The sequence below is a fragment of the Heterocephalus glaber genome, unplaced genomic scaffold (genome assembly GCF_053883595.1).
Source record: "Heterocephalus glaber isolate CG9 unplaced genomic scaffold, H.glaber_assembly_v1.0 deba00001608, whole genome shotgun sequence".
Classification (NCBI taxonomy): domain Eukaryota; kingdom Metazoa; phylum Chordata; class Mammalia; order Rodentia; family Bathyergidae; genus Heterocephalus; species Heterocephalus glaber.
The window spans coordinates 5,277,182-5,296,369 of record NW_028258379.1 but is presented as its reverse complement, the minus strand read 5'-3'; the positions used below and the strand labels follow the sequence as shown (position 1 = coordinate 5,296,369).

The window sequence follows — 19,188 nt, the reverse complement described above, 5'->3', positions numbered from 1 at the left end:
GAAATAGACAATCACCAATCTCCTTGAACCCCCCATTTACCCCCCTATTCCTCAAAAGTAAACTAGTGCTCTAAATATTATGACTATAAATCCTTTGATTTTTGTTTTAGTATAAAACTAATAAATATGGGACCACATAACTCTGTAATCATAAGGCTCCCCCAGCCCCAACATAGTGACTGATTGTGAGTTAATGGTTAAAATGTGCTTGTTAGTTCTAGGACACTAGATAAAATCTGTAACAAACATAGAGTAGTTCCTAAGTGAATTACCCATCTCCTTGTTTGTCCAAAACCAATGTTCCGGACACAGCTATCTATAAGACAATCTACAAACATCTTTTGACCATCAACATTTTTTTCTCTTTTCTGTAAGTTCTGCTTGCTAACTTCCCCTGCAACCCCCTATAAAAACAGCCTCGGATTCTGAGCCAGTTGCCTCCCTAAGCTACTTTGCTTTGGGAGTGCCGTCTGGCCAGACTAATAAAGGTCTGTTTTACTTTCCAACTTGTCCAGTGTGTTCCTTTCCGGGTGTTCTTCGCTACAGTCAGCTCCTCGGAGCGTTTGGTAAGGCCCTCGGTTTTACAATAAATGTAGTCTCTTTATTTTTTAGGATGAATTTTATTTACAAAACAGTTTGATTCTCTTGTTTTACAAAAATTACAAAACATTGAGTCTCTTAAAAATAGAAATCACTTCTCAGACTCTTGTGAGCTACTTTTAACCAGCCAAGGGGCTGGAACTCAGATGCTTTCTTCTTTTCGAGAGCTGTAACGTCACTGCTGTGCATCTCCCCTCACAACAACATAGCAACCAACTGCCTCTGGCTCAAAGGTTTTTTATCAGGTCAGAGTCTGGAGCAGCAAGATCTTTTCCTTAATGCAGAACTTGTGCAGCACCACCATCAGATTCTTGCGACAGCGGGAGACCTGGCACTCCATGGCCAGGCGGAAGTCCTCCTTCACACCTTTGGTGATGCTCCAGATGACTGTGTGGTGCCCCAGGGAAGGAGCTGAACTCTGCTCACAACATCTGCCACTCAGCTGGAGGGATCACCCGAAAGGTCTGCAATGGATGATCAGCATTCCTTGACTGGGGAGTAATTCCAGATGGATCTTCCCACCTTCCAGAGTTCTCAAGTAGGCAAATTCCTCCAGCATGTCAATGTTTGTAACATAATTGAAAAAATTCTCATACTAGAAATTTCCTTGTTGGCGAATCTTATTGACTGCTTTCCAGAAAAGATTCTCTCCCCGTGGCCACTCCTGCTGAAACAATACGATCACGTGCCCTAGCACCATGTCATCTCTCTTGTCTGTGAAAGCTCTAAGCTTAAAGCAGTCTAACATCAAATGCAGGCAGTATGGCATAATAGCTTTACTGGTACAGGGCAGGAGCTTCAGATCTGAACCTTTTCTAAACTTGGGCTTTACTTTTGAGGGTTCCTCCTGGGATCTGCCTCCCTCCTGAATGGGTAAGATCATGTAGCACATCAGGTCCAGTACTTTCTCACATGTCATCCTGTACTCCCCCAAAGCAAAGTGACATGTGGCCAGCTGAATGAGCACCCTCTGGTGCTCCAGGGTCCCCTGTCCTGGGATCTGTGGCTGAGAAAGTGACCCTTGGAGAGCTGCCAAATGGTGCAGGCTGGCTATTGCCTTTTTATACTGACCCTGATAGATAATCATATCGGTGAGAAAGATTCTTAATCACAACCAAGTATCTGTCTTCCAGGCCAAGCAAATTCTTGTAAATTCTTTGTCAAGAAATTCTAGAAAATAGAGCAACTCCTAGCTCTCCCTGGCCAATTTAAAGCTTTCCAACACTTTAGTGGAGTTATTGAGTTGTGCTTTATTGACTACAGTGTGACGGTTTCTTCCTTTTGCTGAACAGTCTTCATCATCTGAACTCATAGTTTTTTCTCTTCCCTCGGCTAGTTTCCTCTTTTTATGAATGTGCTTATTACAATCAGTTTCCACATTGCCGTACACATTTGATACATCTTCAAGAGGACCAGTGGAACTTGGTTTGGAGCATTAGGTCCTTGGAAGAGAGATGGCTGTATGCTGTTGACATACTGGAATGCATTTTTTTTTTGATAGTCAAAATTTTATTCATATCTGTTCTGATTTTAACAATTTTCTTCCTTATACTTTGGATGTGGAGGGTTTTTTTCATTAAGTTTATTGGTACATTTTAGGTATAAAATACAGTTAACATTCATCGTTGGGATCTTGTACCTCCTCATGATTGGTTATTTTTTCCCCATTTCCCTGCCCTCCGTTACCCGCTCCACCCTTCCCTATTTACAGAGACTTTGTTTCCATTTTTTCCTTTTCTCATATTTTTTCTTTTCCCTTCTTTCCTTTCCCCTACCCTTCCCCACTGCCCCTAAGGAGTGTTCTTCTTTATATAGAACCTTAAGCTGGATCACAGTATTGTTTACATGGACACATTCTCTTTCTCTTTTGTAGACATTTATAGCGATGGACTACCTATGTCGTCTGGTGCATTCACAGATACATCGATTTTGGGTTTGTTTCTAACTGTGTGAATTTAGGCCTCCTTTCCTTATTTGTGTAGACTGGCTAAGATACTGTCTACTGTTGGGAGCAATGCTACATAATTCTAGGGAAAAATCATTTGGTTAGCCTAGTTCTCTTGCCTACAGCCCAGCTACAGAATAACTCCAGTTTGGCCTCCGGTCACAACTGAGACTTCACTGATCCAGTGATGCTGTGATTCTCCAGGACAAGAAACATCCTGGGAGAACAAACATCTGCTCAGTCCCTCATTGTTCTTGGACTGATTAACATCTTGTTTGCCGGAGATGTACGAACTCTCTGCAAGCCTTCCGTTACACCTTGTTTATCCCAATGTGAACTATTGAACTCTCTGCAAGTCATTTGTTACATTTGTTTCTCCCGATGTACTGAATAAAAGGTGTGGTAAGCTGGGGGCTTTGTCTTTGCTGCCCGGAGCAGCACTGATCAGACCCAAAGCTCAGCTTCTTCTCAGTCTCATTTTTCTACCTTTCCTGTAATTCGCCGTGTGCTGCCGGGGCTCGCAGGAGACCAGGACTCACTGCAGAGGTTCTGGTAACGTCCCCTTCCCCTGGCCCCTACAGTCTACCTTGTTTAGTCTTTAAAACAAACAGCTCTTTGAATCACTATACTTCTGAGTCTATTTATTCTTTTCTACTTTTGTCTTTACAATTTCCCTTACCAGAGCTTTGGATTTCTCTTCTTTTTCCAGGAAATTGAGATGCATTGTTAGGTTTTTTATGTGAGCTTACTTGGTTTTCCTGATTTAAGTGGTTTGCACCACTTAAGTTTTGCCCTCGTAGGACTGCTTCCCTTGTGTCCGATTGGTTCTCTTATGTTGTCTTGGTATTATAACTGGACTCTAGAAACTCATGTTTTAATTTTTTCTGAGACTCATTAATAAAAGATAGTATTCTGAAGTTCTCATAGTGTCTATACATTTTTGACATTTCTAGTGTCATTGCCCCATGATCTGATAATATGCATGCAATAATTTTGAGGAAAAAAAATATTTTTTTTTGGTACCGGGCATCAAACTTGGGTCATTGCGCTTGCGCAGCAGGCAGCAAAACCACTAAGCTAAATCCCCAGCCCAGCATGCAATAATTTTGATTCTTTTGTATTTACATAGGAATGCTTTATGGGCTAGTATAAGGTAGACTTACTGACATTGTTGTCTTCAATGTCTCTAAGATGCATAAAATCATTAGTCATGAGCAGCATATTTGAACTTCCATGTCTGTGACGTAGGAAGTACCAATGCCAACATGTGCCCCTCACCACGGGAGAAATGATCACTATGAAGTTTACGGCTTTGGTGAAGATCAGTGTTCTTGGTGCTTAAATTTTCTTTGTAAGAATGGAGGAAAATCTTAGACTTTTCCTGCAAGTTTTGTACTCATCTTCAATTTGCTGGTCACCTGAGTTTTTTCCTATGGCAGCCAGGTTCCTAATGGTTTTGCACATCACATCACTGTAGAGCTTCTTTTGGGATGGATCCAGCAAAGCCCACTCCTCCCTGGTGAAGTTCACAGCCACATCCTCAAAGGTCACTGCCTCCATTGCATGATTTCCAGTCCCCGGAGTCCTTCCCATGCAGCCTGCAGCCAGCAGAAGTCACAGAAGGCGGTCTAGCCCGCTGGGGGCTCTCAGTGCCCAGCTCGGGACACTCACTTGGGCGCCATGACCCTGGAATGCATTCTTTGTTTTATTTATTTATTTATTTGGTACCGGGGCTCGAACTTGGGACCTTACGCTTGTGAGGCAGGCGCCAGAACCACTGAGCTAAATCCCCAGCCCAAAACTGTTTCTTAGTTAGCTTTTTAGGGTTTTTTGTGGGATTTTTTTGCTGCCGGAGATCAAACTCCGGACTTTGCACTTTCGAGGCAGGTGGCAGAACCACTGAGCTAAATCCCTGGCCAGTTGGAATGCATTCTTAAAGAAGACCAACATAGTGGAATGAACCACTTGGTTTTTATATTTTGCATGTGCTTCATTATCAAAGTTGTTCATGTATCTGCAGAGATCCTTCACCCTGTGTAATATATCACTATAGCTTCCTCTTCCTTTATCCATCTGCCATTCACATCTCATTCCAACAACATTCAAAATCTTAAACAACCTTTCCTAAGGGTCCACAATCTGAGGTGATTTTTCAGTCAGTCTTATGACATACTTCTGGGAGCTATGTTTGCTGTGTGACATTAAATCAGATGTATCTTGGGCACCTTGATACTGATTTTCTATTTGAATAGACCTAGTGACATAGTTGATAAAAAATTAAGCTGCTTTGTTCAAGTATTTATATGATAAATTGTCAGGCAGTCGAACATCATTGTTGTTAATTATTAGAGGAAGCACATCACAAACAAATAATTTTCTAAAGCATTTAACAGGTGACTCTTGCTCTTCAATTCACCTTCTAATAGTACCTCCCCAAGGCCAAACCCATGTTGCACTACTGTTTCAGGGAAGCGCCTCAAAAGTAGGAGTAACATTTCTGATCGTTCCAACGTGTTGAAGCATTGTTCCGTGACCTTTAATAACATTTCACACTGGATCTGGCCAGGAAGAGTTTCAAATAAACTTCTTAAAAATTGGGTTTGTGGGCCGGGGATTTAGCTCAGTGGTTTCGCCGCCTGCTGCGCAAGCGCAAGGACCCAAGTTTGATCCCCGGTACCAAAAAAAAAATTGGGTTTGTTTATCCTGTGAATGGTTCCTTAATGGTGATGTAATAATGCTGATTTCTCTCCATACCACCGGCTGGTCTGGGAAATTCACAAACATGTCATACAGCAGCCTCCTCACGGTGACCGTCCGCTCTGCTTTCCTCTCGATGGTGTACATCTCATATTGAATGTTAAAGTCCGCCAGGTACAGGGTGCGGGCCATGATCAACCACGCCTTGGCTGCCCACAGGTCCTGGGGCACCAACTCCAGCGCTCGCTGCACCATGAACTCGCTGTCATTCTGGGCCAACATGGCCCCAGTCCTAGGGACCCATCACCTAGAGTGGCCGGACCTGTAGTCTCTTTTTAAAAAAAAAAAATTTGTATTGGTACACAGTTGCAGTACACAATGATTACATTCATCATGGGGAATTGGTATATGTACATAACACATCTTCATTCTTTTTACTTCCCCATCCCTCCTTCCTCCATCCCTTGGAATAAATGTAATCTCTTATTGAGATAATAGTTCAAAGCTTTTCATCTTATTTTTTCTCTGCTTTGGCTTTTCTAGCTTCAGTTATACTATTTCAAAAGTAAATTGTGCTTTAGGCCAAGCATGCACTAAATAATTAGTCAATTGATATGCCAGCTTATCAATATTTCTCTTACCGTGAAACCAATTATTTCCTTTATTTTTGTATTTGACTAACAGGTTATAAGACCTTTGAGAGCATGGAAAATGTATTAAGCCTCTGTAAGACCTGGTTCCAGTTTATCAAAACGCTAAGTGAATGTTGATTTTTTTTGGGGGGGGGTACCAGGGATTGAACTCGGGTCCTTGTGCTTGTGCACCAGGTGGTGAAACCACTGAGCTAAATCCCCTGCCCCTGAGTGTTGATTATTAATGAGTAGGATGATAGAGAAACATCTTCATTCAGAAATTGTGGAATTTTTTTCCTTTCCATATGTGTTAGTTTTCCATCCTTCTGACAAAATACCTAAGATGATTAACTTAAAAAGAGAAGAAATTGGGCTGGAGATTTAGCTCAGTGGTTTCACCGCCTGCTGTGTAGGCGCAAGGACCCGAGTTCGATCCCCGGTACAAAAAAAAAAGAAGGAGAAATTGATTCTGTCTCCCATTATTAGATGTGAGAAACTGGTCAGTGGGTTCCACTATTTCTGGCCTGTGGTGAGTAGAATGCTGTTGTGGGTTGCGTGTGGAGGAATAAGCTGCTCTCCTCACACGGGCCAGAAGCAGAGAGAGAGACAGCCAGCAGCAGGGCTGGGAGGAAATGTACCCTGCCGAGACTTCCTCCCTCCAAGCAGACCCCGCTTCTAAGGTTTCCATTGCTCCCAGTAGTTCCTAAGCTGTGGATTCATCCATCAGTGGGTGCATCCATGTATGAGGGCAGCACTCTCATGACGCAGTCATCTCCCGAGCCCCAACCCCTGAACGCTGCCACACTGGGACCAAGCCTCCAACACATGAGATTTTGAGAGACAGTTCGGATCCAAACAGTAACACACACATCTCTTCAAAGTTAGAAAAAAAAGAAGTAACGAGTTATGTTTTTCTGGTATTTATAGAGATCAAACAAGTCTCCTTTCTTTTGTCTGCCTTTTATCCTCTCATAGGACAAAACAATTGAAAAGCTCAGGAAAGCATTGACAAAAATTGAAACAATGAAAGAGAAGGCAGTTACAAAAACAGACAACTTGAAAACCACAGTAGACTCTGCAGAACAAGAGGCGAGATCAGAGAAAGTGAGGGCTCGTGATATGTTAAAAGGTGTCACTTCTGAGCTCTCTGTGGCAAAGACCACATTTGAAGAAGCATCCGGACAAGAACGAGAGGTGGTGGTTATATTAAAATGAGTTGAATTTATAAGCACGTATCTCAGCTGAGACTGACTTAGACACAAATGTCATTCACTGCTGTATGGTATCAACGACAAGTTAAACAACCTAACCTACAGGGAGAGGTGAACCTGGGCTCCAGGTCAGCAGCTGGTACTGTACAGGGCTTCTTGTCATCTTTCCTTGGCTTCTATGTGACTGCTTGTTGGTCTGACTGCCAGTTGGTTTTCTCCATATGACAGGAGACAGCCACCAACAGCCATGGAGTTTTATATTTATTTACTACAATGGGAGTGGGTATCAATATGAGGCCCAGGAAAGCTTCTGGGCTGGCCCAGTTTAGGTAAAGTGCTTCTCCTGGATGACTCCACAGTGGCTAAGGGTGGGTACGATTATCTTAGCTTAGTCTGTGAACACATCCTCTGACCAGCCAGGAGGGAAAGGTCCTGTGCAAAAATGGGAGCTCACCACAAACCAGGTGTGCTGCTTGCTGTGTCACGTTCTAGGATAGGACAGTGATTTGAAAATGGCCTAGATTTTCACTGTACTTGTAAAGCAAATCTTTTATTTGTTTCTCCCTTTTTTTTTTTTTTTGGTACTGAAGATTGAACTTGGGACCTTGCGCTTGCAAGGCAGGCAGCAGCACCACTGAGGTAAATCTTCCCTGGCTTTTTTTCCTTTTTTTTTTTTTTTTTTGGAGACAATGTCTCACGTAGTTAAGGCTGGGCTTGAACTCACGGAAATCCTCCTGTCTCAGCCTCCTGAGTGCTGGGATTGTGGGTGTGCATTACCACACTTGGTTTGCCCCCCACCTTGTGTGTCAGTGTGTTTGGTGGTAATGGTAGTAGTGCTCTGAATTGATCCCAAGGCCACATAAAGCAAATATTTTAAGAAAAAAAGTAAAGATTAATTGATAATTTGAGGAAACTGTTAAATCGCATGTCAAATCTCCATATTAGTTCCTTTATTGGTACCAGGGATTGAACTCTGGTCCTTGCACTTGCAGGGCAGGTGGCAGAACCACTGAGCTAAATCCCCAGCCCTTAGTTCCTTAATTTAAAACTTCAACAAAATACTGTAAGACATGCTTAAAACAAAGTCATTAAGCATTTTCTCTTTTCTCTCTCTACTTCTCTTTTTTGCATGTTTGTTTTCTATGTAGTTTTTATTCCTCTCTTCAGTGTCCCTTATATTTTCAATAAAATCTCTTCTTTAGGCATTCTGTAGTTCATTCTTCATTTTTGAAATAATTTTCCACATTTCTTGCCCAATTTTAATTACCATATCTTCCTTATATGTTAGACATCTCAGAAATTTTTTTTAATCTTGGACTTTTTCTGGACATTTTTTTCCATTTACATTCTGGATAATTACATTTCTGATTTAAAAGAAGAAAGGTTTTTCCCTCGCGTTTGCAAACCCTTGTTTAATTGATATGGAATTCACATTAGGGTGTTGTTTCAAATCTGTGTTTCATGGCTGTTTTGGAGGGGAGTATTTTCATCACCTAACAGTTTAGAAGATACTGCCTTTTTACATTTAAATTTCAAATGAGAAACTAGAGCCATTGAGAGCTAAGTGGATGCACATTGAGGCGATACTCTTAAGTGAAATAAATAGGGCACACATGTGTAAATACCAAATAGTTTCTCTAGGGTGAGGAACTGAGTGTAAATAAGGACTAAAAGGTATAATAGGTAATGTGAAATAGGAAGAAAAGGGGCAAAGGGGAAGGAAGTGGGAGGGCTAGGGGAAAGGAAAGAAGGGAATGGGATTAATATGAGAAAATGAAAAAATGGAAACAAAGTCTTTGTAAATAGGGAGGGGTGGAGGGGTTGAAGGGAGGGCAGGGGAAGGGGGAAAAATAAGAACCAAGAGCGATTATGTAAGGGTGCAAATTTCCAATGATGAATGTCATTGTATTGTATACCTAAAATGTACCAATAAAATTAATTTTAAAAAACAGTATGTAGTACAAACAGGTACACCCTAAAAATCTTTTTAATTGCCCTGTACTTTACTTACCCTTCCTACTTTAGGGTAGCGGGAGGCTGGTTTATTTACTAGGTTTCTTAACTCAATGCTGCCCTCTTCTGTTCGCATAGTGAGTGCAGTTTATGGGACCCAGCTTTTCATTTGGCGCTCGGGTTTTTGCGATTTGTGATAATTTTCCTGTTTGTAAAAGTCTCTTAATTTCCCGTGCCTCTAGGGAGTACCCCACCCTTGCAAATCCGTACTCTCCAGTCTCCCTCAGGAGCCTTGCCTTCTCAAACTACCATTTCTGCTCTAATGTGCTTCTAAGCCGCTTTTTAAAAAATGTATTTGTTTATTACGAGTTCATGTTTGCAGTGCATGATTACATTTATCTCGAGGAGTTGGTATATGTACATATCACATCTTAATTCTTTCTTTTTCTCATCTCTCCTCCCGTCTGCTTCTCCCATCTCTTTGCCCCTTTCCATTTATAAAAGCTCTATTTCCATTGTATTCTTTCATTCTTTTTCCCCCATCCCCTTCCCTCTCCTTCTTCCCCCTTCCCACCATCTCCTGTTCCTCTCTCCATTTGAAAAAGATCTCCCTACTTCCTATTATCTGTCTTTTCTTTTACTCTTTATATTTGGATTTCTCATATAAGAGAAACCTTGCAATATTTAAGCTTTTGTGTCTGATTTATTTCACTTAATTTTATGATCTCAATGTGGATCTATTTATCTCTAAATCCTTCTTTATGGCAGAGTAATACTCCATTGTGTGCAAATACATTTTCTTTATCCATTCATCTGTTGATGGACATATACACCACTTCCAAGATTTAGCTATTATAAGTTATGCTACTATAAACATGGATATGCATGTTTCACGGGGATATGATATCTTTAATTTTTTTAGGGTAGGGGGGAAGATACTCAGAAGGAAAATAGTTATGTCAAAGGGAATTTCTAGTTTTGGTTTTTGAAAGTATCTCCTTACTAATTTCCATAGTGGTTATAGTAGTTTACATTCCCACCAACAACATAGGAGGGTTCCTTTTCCCCACAGTCTTACCATCATTTGTTATTATTTGATTTCTTGAGATGGCCATTCTTTCTGGGGTAAGATAGAATTTCAGGGTTGTTTTAATTTGCATTTCTCTAGTGGGCAGAGATGTTGAATATTTTTTCATGTATGTATTGGCTATTTGTACTTCTGAGAAGGGTCTATTCATTTCAGTTGCCCATTTTTTGACTGAGTCTTTTATTGGGTGTTTTCTATATACATATGCAAACAGTCTGAGATTACTGGGTTAGAAACATTTTATGTTTTCAAGACAGGGTCTTGAATGCAGTTCAGGCTGGCCTTGACCTCACTATGTAGCCCAGGCTGGCCTGGAACTCACAGCGATCCTCCTGCCTCAGCCTCCCGAGTACTGGGATTACATGTGTGTGCCACTGGGCCAAGCTAAGAATACAAGTTTCAGATTCACATCCTGCTTAAAATATCATTAATAATGAAAGGTAGGGGCTGGGGATTTAGCTCAGTGGTTTCGCTGCCTGCTGTGCAAGCGCGAGGACCCGAGTTCGATCCCCGGTACCAAAAAAACAAAAAAATGTTCTGTAATAATGAAAGGTAATTAGATAATTATATATTATAAGCAACAATCCAGGCTAGACCATAAATAAATCCATAGAACACAATTATTATAAAGGTTAAATGCCAAGCATCACAAGATGGAACAGATTTAAGTGAAAATTTTCTAGGGCATTTTATTTATACTGTGACCGTAGTCAAGATGATGTAGGAAACATCCACATCTGCTGGGTTCTCGGCAACAAGGAAAGGAAGAATTTCTTTCGGGGAAACTATTATGAAGATGTTGGGATTCAGCATGAAAAAAGGAGACAAAGAAATCATCAATCAGCTGAAGTTTATTGTATGTTTATGAAATAGCTAACAAATGAAAGATTGCTTCTGCTTGTGAGAAGGGACAAGACAAAAAATAAAGAAATTCTGGAGGTTGAAGCAGGAAGATCACAAGTTTCAGGCCAGCCTGGGCAACTTCGTGAATGAAACCTTTCCTCAAAACTTTATTTAATTACATTTATTTATTTATTTTTGGTTTTTTGAGACAAGGTCTTGCTGAGTAGTTCAGTTTGGTCTTGAACTCACTATGTAGCCCAGGCTGGCCTCAAACTCACAGCAATCCTTCTGCCTCAGCCTCCCAAGTGCTAGGATTACAGGTATTTACCATCATACCCAGCTCAAAAATTAAAAAAAAAAATCTATAAAGGGCTGGGGACATAGTTGGATGCAAAGGCCCTGGGTTCAATCCCCATTACTGTAAAAATTAATGAATTAATTGTGGGTCATTTGAAAGGGTCGCCTATTGGGTGGGTTTAGTTTTGGAAAATTCATCAGCATGAGAGGTATTAAGTATGAAGTAACACTGAATCTTACAGAATTACACTTTGTGTTGTTTTTGAGACAGTGTCTTACTATGTAGTTCATGCTGGCTTTGAACCCACTATATACCTTTGATCCCACTATGAACCCACTATGTAGGCTGGCCTCGAACTCATGGGGATCCTCCCTGCCTCAGCCTCCCTGGGATTACAGGCATGTACCACTACTCCTGGCTAATAAACTGAATTTAGATTTAAGGCTTTAGATAAGTGGTTCTCAACCTTCAGGATATATGAGAATCACCTAATAAATTTTACAATAAAAATTTCCCCTAAACCTACTCAGATTTCTAATCCAGCTAGTGCAGTATAGGGCTAAAGTGTAATATCTTTCAAAACTCCTAAGCTGGGTGTGGTGACGCACACCTGTAATCCCAGTGTGGGACTGTGTGATTCAAAAGTTAATTACTCCCCTAGGTTCTGTTGTAAATTTGATGGTTGGAGGGTGTTTGCCTCGGGACAATGGACAATCAGTAATAGGGGGAGGTTACTCAGCCATCTGTTTGCCCTAAAACCAAATGTCCCGGGGCCCAGTATCTATAGGACAATCTGTAAACAGGGTGGTCGTAACTATTAGTCAGGATGTCTGCTGACCATCAGCATGTGACAGTGAGCCACTAACCTTTGTTCTTTTTTTCTGTGAATCCACATGTTAAACCCCTCCTTAACCCCCTATAAAACAACCTCGGACTCCGAGCCAGTTGCCTCTCTGAGCTATTTTGCTTCGGGAGTGCCGTCTGGCCAGACTAATAAGGGTCTGTTTTCCCAACGTGGCCGGTGTGTTCCTTCCCGGGTGGTCCTCGCTGTAGTCAGCTCCTTGGAGCATTTGGTAAGGCCTTGGTCTTACATTCTGGAGGCACCGCTGGGATCCCTGGGTGTGCTTCACTATAGTCAGCTCCTCGGAGCCTTTGGTAAGGCCCTCGGTCTTACACCAGTATTGTGGAGCTTGACCATGGAGAACTGCTGTGAGTTCAAGGCCAGCCTGGGCTACAAAGTGAGTTCAAGGCCAGCCTGAACTACATAGCTACATAGCGAGATCCTGTCTCAAACCCCTCTCCCAGCCCTCCCCAAATCTTCCTGAGTACAAATATTGATAAAATTACTTGGAAAACTAGCAGTGTATTAGATTCCTGTTGCTGGTTTAATAAATCATGACCAACTTTGTTTGCTGAAACAATACACATTGTCTTGCAGTTTTGGAGGATTCACTGGGCTGAAAATCACGTTGTTGGCAGCACTGTGTCCCTTCTGGACAGGGGGAGAATCTGTTTCCTTGCCTTTCCCAACATCTGGAGGTTGCTCACACTCTGGGCTCATCAGGTCAGCCCCGGTGTCATGCTATTTCTCTGGTTCTTATCTGCTCTTCTTGTTGCCTCCTTCCCCATACACAATAGTGTTCCTGTTTTATTTTTTAAAGGCTTTTTTTGTGGTGCTGGGGATCCAAACTCAGGGCCTCAGGTGAGATAAGGAGCACTGAGCTGATGTCCATATTTTAAGGTCAGGTGATTAGCAAACTTCATTCCTTTTGCCATATAACTTTTATATACTCAGAGGTCCCAGGGTTAGGACATGGATATTTTGGGGGAGACTTTACACTGCCTACTTTACTTAGATTCTACTAAAATTGAACACATGTATGCTTTATGAAGAGGCAGTTCTGTTCCAACAAATATAACAGAAATGTGTATATATGGTCTACAAAAAGACATTTACTAGATTATTTATGGCAGCGCTTCTCATAATTGCCCCAAACTGCAAACTACCCAAATGACTACTGGTACCTTAGGTATGGCAACCAGATCCGTAAGTTAAACTTCCAGGTCTCCCTTAGGGTTGGGCAGAGAGAAGTCAGCAGGATGCTGAATTTTCTCAGGAGCCAAACTCAAAAGTGGCTCTAGGGTCAGAACTGGACAGATGGCAAATAAAAGAGCAGATGGGCTTGAAGAAAGCACGAAACTGTATGGGTTTTCCCTAAGCAAGGTGGTAATGTGGAGCCAGAGTGACTCCATTTTGGAGCTGTCTCCTTTGTTCTCTCAGAGTGACTCCATTTTGGGGCTGTCTCCTTTGTTCTCTCAAATTTGTGCCTATCCACTCAAAATTCCTAAGTTTATTACCCAGCCATCTGTGTCCTCAGGAAGGACATTCCGGACACACTACCTATAAGGTAAACAGTTAATGGCTAACTGCCCACAAAAGATAGATGTGACCATTAGTCAGTGGATCTGCTAACCATCAGCTTATGACAGTCGACCACTAACCTTTGCCCCCTTCTCCCTTGCAAAAATCTATACGTAACCCCCTTAACCCCCCCCGAGCCTAACCAATCAAAACCCTACACTTCATATGTATTTAGTATTAACCAATCACCTGGCTACTAACAACCAAAGCTTGTTGTATTCTCAATAAAAACCCTGCTAGTTAGGGACTCAGGGCTCTCAATCTCGATCCGCTGCGTCGGTGACAATTGAGAGTCCCTGCTTAAGCTTGAATAAACGACCCTCGTGTGCTTACATCGGAAACGGTCTCCTGGTGGTCTTTGGGACATCGCGATCTGGGCACAACATTTGGGGGCTCGTCCGGGATCCCAAGACCTTCAGGACTCCCGTGCCGGAGGGTCAGCGCCGGCTGGTGAGTGTTTTGTGTTTCTTTTTGTGCGTTTAAAAAAAAGTCTGGGCCTATTATCTGGGAAGGTCGGCAGACGGTCTAGGCGGACGCGCTGCAAGGGCCGCCGACCCGGAGTCCTGGAAGACGTTCCGGATTCCGCTGGTGGGGACGGAGTGCCCCAAGAGTACGAGTCAGTGAGACTCCTGGAGGGACGGTGCGGGTCGCTCCCGCGGCACGGCAGGAGGCCGTCGTCCCATTTGCATTGCCTCCGATCAGGCGGAGGACGATTTTGTCTCTCGTGTTTTTCTGTTGTGTTTGTCTGTGTGTTGTACTGACTTGGACTGAGACGATGGGACAGACTGTGACTACCCCCTTTCCCTCATGAAAGATCATTTCAAGGAAGTTAGGGAGAGCGCTCGTAACCTAAGTTTAAAAATTAAAAAGGCTAAGTTCATCACCCTCTGTAGCTCGGAGTGGCCCACCCTTGGGGTAGGATGGCCCCCCGAGGGAACTTTTGATTTGCAGATTATTCGCAGAGTTCGTAAAGCCATCCTCCCCCCCATCAGATACCCTACATCGCCGTTTGGGAATTTCTGATTTCTAACCCGCCCCCATGGGTTAAGCTCTTTTTGCCTTCACAGCAGCAGCAACCGGAGTTAATCCTGACGGCCAATGAAAAGGCTCCTAAAAAGCGCGCGGATGAAAAACAAACCGAAACCAAGCCAACCGCGCCACTTTACCCTGTCCTCCAGGGAGGGACCGAAGAAGATCTTATATTTCCTCCCCCCTATTCCCTCCCCTTTCTTCCGCCACAGCAGGCTGGAGGAGGTGACCCAGTCCCAGCCGGGGCTAGGGAGCCCGCCCCGGGCGCCGCCGACAACCGTGATGGTCCCGCCCAAAATACTCGTCACCGGCGCGCCGCCTCGCCGGCAGGACCGGCAGACTCAACTGTCTGCCCGCTGCGAGCAATAGGGCCCCCTGATGAACATGGAAACCAGCCTCATCATTACTGGCCCTTTGCTACCAGCGATCTTTATAACTGGCGCCGACAACACGCCAATTTTTCTGATAACCCTAGAGATTTGATTAACCTGTTAAAAACCGTTTTGTTTACCCATCAGCCCACTTGGGATGACTGTCAACAGCTTCTGCAGGTCCTGTTCACCACTGAGGAACGAGAGAGGATCCAGAATGAGGCCAGGAAATTGGTTCCTGGTGACAATGGTCAACCCACCACCAATGCTGACACTATCAACACTTCTTTTCCTCTGTCCCGACCCAACTGGGACTTCAACACGGCAGAAGGTAAGGAGAGGCTTTGGGTCTATCGCCAGGCTCTATTAAAAGGTCTGAAAGCAGCAGCGAGGAAGCCTACAAATTTGGCTAAGGTAGGGGATGTACAACAAAAGTTAGATGAAAGCCCTGCTGCTTTCCTAGAAAAAAATTCAGGAAGCTTTTCATAGGTACACTCCTATGGACCCAGAAGCAATTGAGACAAAGGCAGCTGTAATAATACATTTTGTCAACCAGGCGGCGCCAGACATTAAGAAAAAGTTACAGAAAGTAGATAGGTTAGGAAAAAAGAGTATTCAGGACTTAGTGGCAGTGGCAGAGAAAGTGTATAACAATAGAGAAACCGCAGAGGAGAAACGAGAAAAAGCTGATGACCGCCAGACCCGAGACTTAGCTCGGATCCTTCTGGCTGCCACTGCGGGAGAACAGAAGGAACGTGAACGTAGACTAAGAAAGATTGTGGTGGAAGGAAAAAACAAAGAGAGACGCAGAGAGCGCCCCCAGTTGGAGAAAAATCAATGTGCTCATTGCAAAGAGTATGGACACTGGGCCAGAGACTGTCCCAAAAAGAAACAACAGGAAGGACGCCCCAAGGCCCCTATCCTGGCTATGGATGAATTAAATGATTAGGGGGGACGGGGTTCGGCACCCCTCCCCGAGCCCAGGGTAACCCTAAAAGTGGAGGGGAGACCTATCGAGTTCCTAGTGGATACAGGGGCTCAACATTCGGTCCTACTTAAACCATGTGGCCATGTTTCTGATAAGACCTCCTGGGTTCAAGGAGCTACAGGCATGAAAAAGTATTCATGGACAACCCAAAAAACAGTAGACTTGGGAGTGGGCCAAGTAACCCACTCATTTATGATTATACCAGACTGCCCCTACCCCTTATTGGGAAGAGACTTACTGACTAAATTAGGGGCTCAAATTCATTTCCAACCCGGGGGCACAAAAGTCCTTAATCAAGAGGGAAGGCCCATTCACGTACTAACCATAAACCTAGAAGATAAATATCTGCTACATCAGAAGAGGGCCCCTCCTGATCCTGATATGGAACAATGGCTCTCCATGTTCCCACAAGCATGGGCGGAAACTGGAGGCATGGGGCTAGCTATACACAGGACACCGGTGTTTATAGAAATAAAACCTGGAGCAGATCCGGTACGAGTTCGCCAATATCCTATGCCCCTGGAGGCCCAGAAAGGAATAACTCCACACATCAGGAGGTTGCTTGCTCAGGGGATTCTCAGACCTTGCCAATCGGCCTGGAACACCCCCTTGTTGCCAGTACGAAAACCTCATTCTAATGACTATCGGCCAGTGCAGGACCTCCGGGAGGTAAACAAGAGGGTTATGGACATCCACCCCACAGTGCCTAATCCATACACCCTATTGAGTTCTCTTCCCCCGAGCCATCGCTGGTACACAGTCTTAGATCTCAAAGATGCCTTTTTTAGCCTCCCACTGGCACCTAAAAGCCAACACATCTTTGCGTTTAAATGGAGTGATCCGGAGCAAGGCATCAACGGACAGCTGACGTGGACCCGATTACCTCAAGGATTCAAAAACTCTCCCACCATCTTCGACGAGGCCCTACATGAAGACCTGGGTGAGTTTTGCCTCCAGAACCCCCAACTAACTCTGTTACAATATGTAGATGACCTTCTTGTGGCAGCTGAGACACAGGAAGACTGCTTAAATGGAACCAAGAGACTCTTGATGGTCATAGGAGAGCTGGGGTATCGGGTGTCCGCTAAAAAGGCCCAGATCTGCAAACCCGAGGTAAGCTACCTGGGGTACGTGCTTAGAGAAGGGCAGAGATGGCTGTCGGATGCTAGAAAAGAGACAGTTCTTAAGATACCCACACCAGATTCCCCTCGAAAAGTCAGAGAATTCTTGGGATAGGCGGGCTTCTGCCGCCTATGGATACCGGGGTTCACAGAGCTCACAAGGCCCCTTTACGAGACAACCAAAGACAATCAGGCTTTTCAATGGACAGAAAAGCTACAAAAATCTTTCGATCAAATTAAAACAGCCTTGCTGACGGCACCAGCCTTGGGCTTGCCCGATATTACTAAGCCATTCCACCTTTACATTGATAGAAACAAAAGAGTCGCTAAGGGCGTCCTGGTCCAGCATCTAGGGCCATGGCGCCGCCCAGTGGCGTACTTATCAAAAAGACTTGATCCAGTTGCGTCAGGATGGGCCCCGTGCCTAAGAATGATTGCAGCAGTAGCTCTAATGGTCAAAGACGCTGACAAGTTGACATTAGGCCAAGAACTATGCGTGACCACCCCTCACGCCATTGAGGGAGTCCTAAAACAGCCTCCGGATCGATGGCTCAGTAATGCTCGCCTGACCCACTACCAGAGCTTACTCCTAAATCCAACCCGAGTTGTCTTTCAGGCCCCGGCTGCTTTAAACCCAGCCACACTGTTGCCAGACCCGAACTTAGAGGCTCCGCTTCACGACTGCACAGACATCCTGGCCCAGGTACACGGAATTCGAGCAGATCTGAGTGACCAACCATGGCCAGATGCAGACAACACCTGGTACACTGATGGGAGCAGCTTTGTTCTTGAGGGCCACAGGTATGCTGGGGCAGCTGTGGTGACAGAAACTGAGGTCATTTGGGCAGAACCATTGCCCACCGGGACCTCAGCACAACGGGCAGAGCTCGTAGCCCTGACCAAGACATTGACTTTAGGACGGGGCCAAAAGTTAAATATATACACAGATAGCCGGTATGCCTTTGCCACTGTACACATCCATGGGGCCATCTACAAAGAAAGGAGACTCCTGACAGCTGAAGAAAAGACTATTAAAAACAAAGAGGAGATCCTTGCCCTCTTAACAGCCCTCTGGCTACCTAAAAAATTAGCCATTATCCATTGCCCAGGACACCAAAAAGGCGACACTCCAATTGCCAGAGGAAATAATTTAGCTGACCAGACAGCCCGAGAAATAGCCTTAAAGATTAATCTGACACTGGCCACTCAGCTGCCTGATCCGGGAAGTGCAGCCCTACCAGAAAAACCCCAGTACACTGAAAAGGACTTAAATTGGATAAAACAATTACCTATGCCCCAGTGCCTCAACGTGTGATGGAAATCTTCTGATTGTAAAGTCATCCTGCCTAAAACACTGGGAGAACAAGTTCTCTCCAAGATACACCGGACCACCCACATGGGCACTCGGAAAATGCAAGATCTCCTGAGACATGCTGAAATTAAGATCCGTGATGCTAATTCTACAATTGAACATATTGTTGCTACCTGCAAAGCCTGTCAATTGACAAATGCCACCCACAATAGGGCCAACCCAGGAAATAGGCTGAGGGGAAGCCGACCTGGAGCCTATTGGGAATTGGACTTCACCAAGGTAAAACCTGGAAAGTACGGTTATAAATACTTGTTAGTTTTCGTAGATACTTTTTCAGGATGGATAGAAGCGTTTCCTACCAAACACGAGACAGCGCAGAGTGTGACTAAAAAGCTGCTAGAAGACATCCTGCCAAGGTACGGTTTTCCAGTAATGCTAGGATCAGATAATGGACCCGCCTTCATTTCCAAGGTGAGTCAAACCCTAGCACAGGTGTTGGGGACAGATTGGAAATTACATTGTGCATACAGACCCCAAAGCTCAGGACAGGTAGAAAGGATGAATAGAACCTTAAAAGAGACCTTAACTAAATTAACCTTAGAGACTGGCGGTGACTGGGTGACTCTCCTTCCCTTCGCCCTTTATAGGGTGCGCAATTCACCCTATAAAATGGGGTTGA

General features: G+C 44.0%; 3 pseudogenes across 1 annotated transcript in view; 1 reads left to right on the top strand and 2 right to left on the bottom strand.

Annotated features, from left to right (window-relative positions):
- The window catches only part of LOC101702124 (uncharacterized), a 60,055-nt pseudogene extending 52,947 nt beyond the window's left edge, over positions 1-7,108 (top strand). Inside the window, exon 9 of the transcript XR_015444998.1 lies at positions 6,850-7,108. The product of XR_015444998.1 is annotated as an uncharacterized LOC101702124 (transcript). The remainder of the gene's footprint in view (positions 1-6,849) is intronic.
- On the bottom strand, positions 723-5,605 carry LOC101708000 (integrator complex subunit 10-like; annotated as a pseudogene).
- On the bottom strand, positions 3,676-4,283 carry LOC110346512 (zinc finger protein 124 pseudogene; annotated as a pseudogene).
- Positions 7,109-19,188: the final 12,080 nt, after the last annotated feature.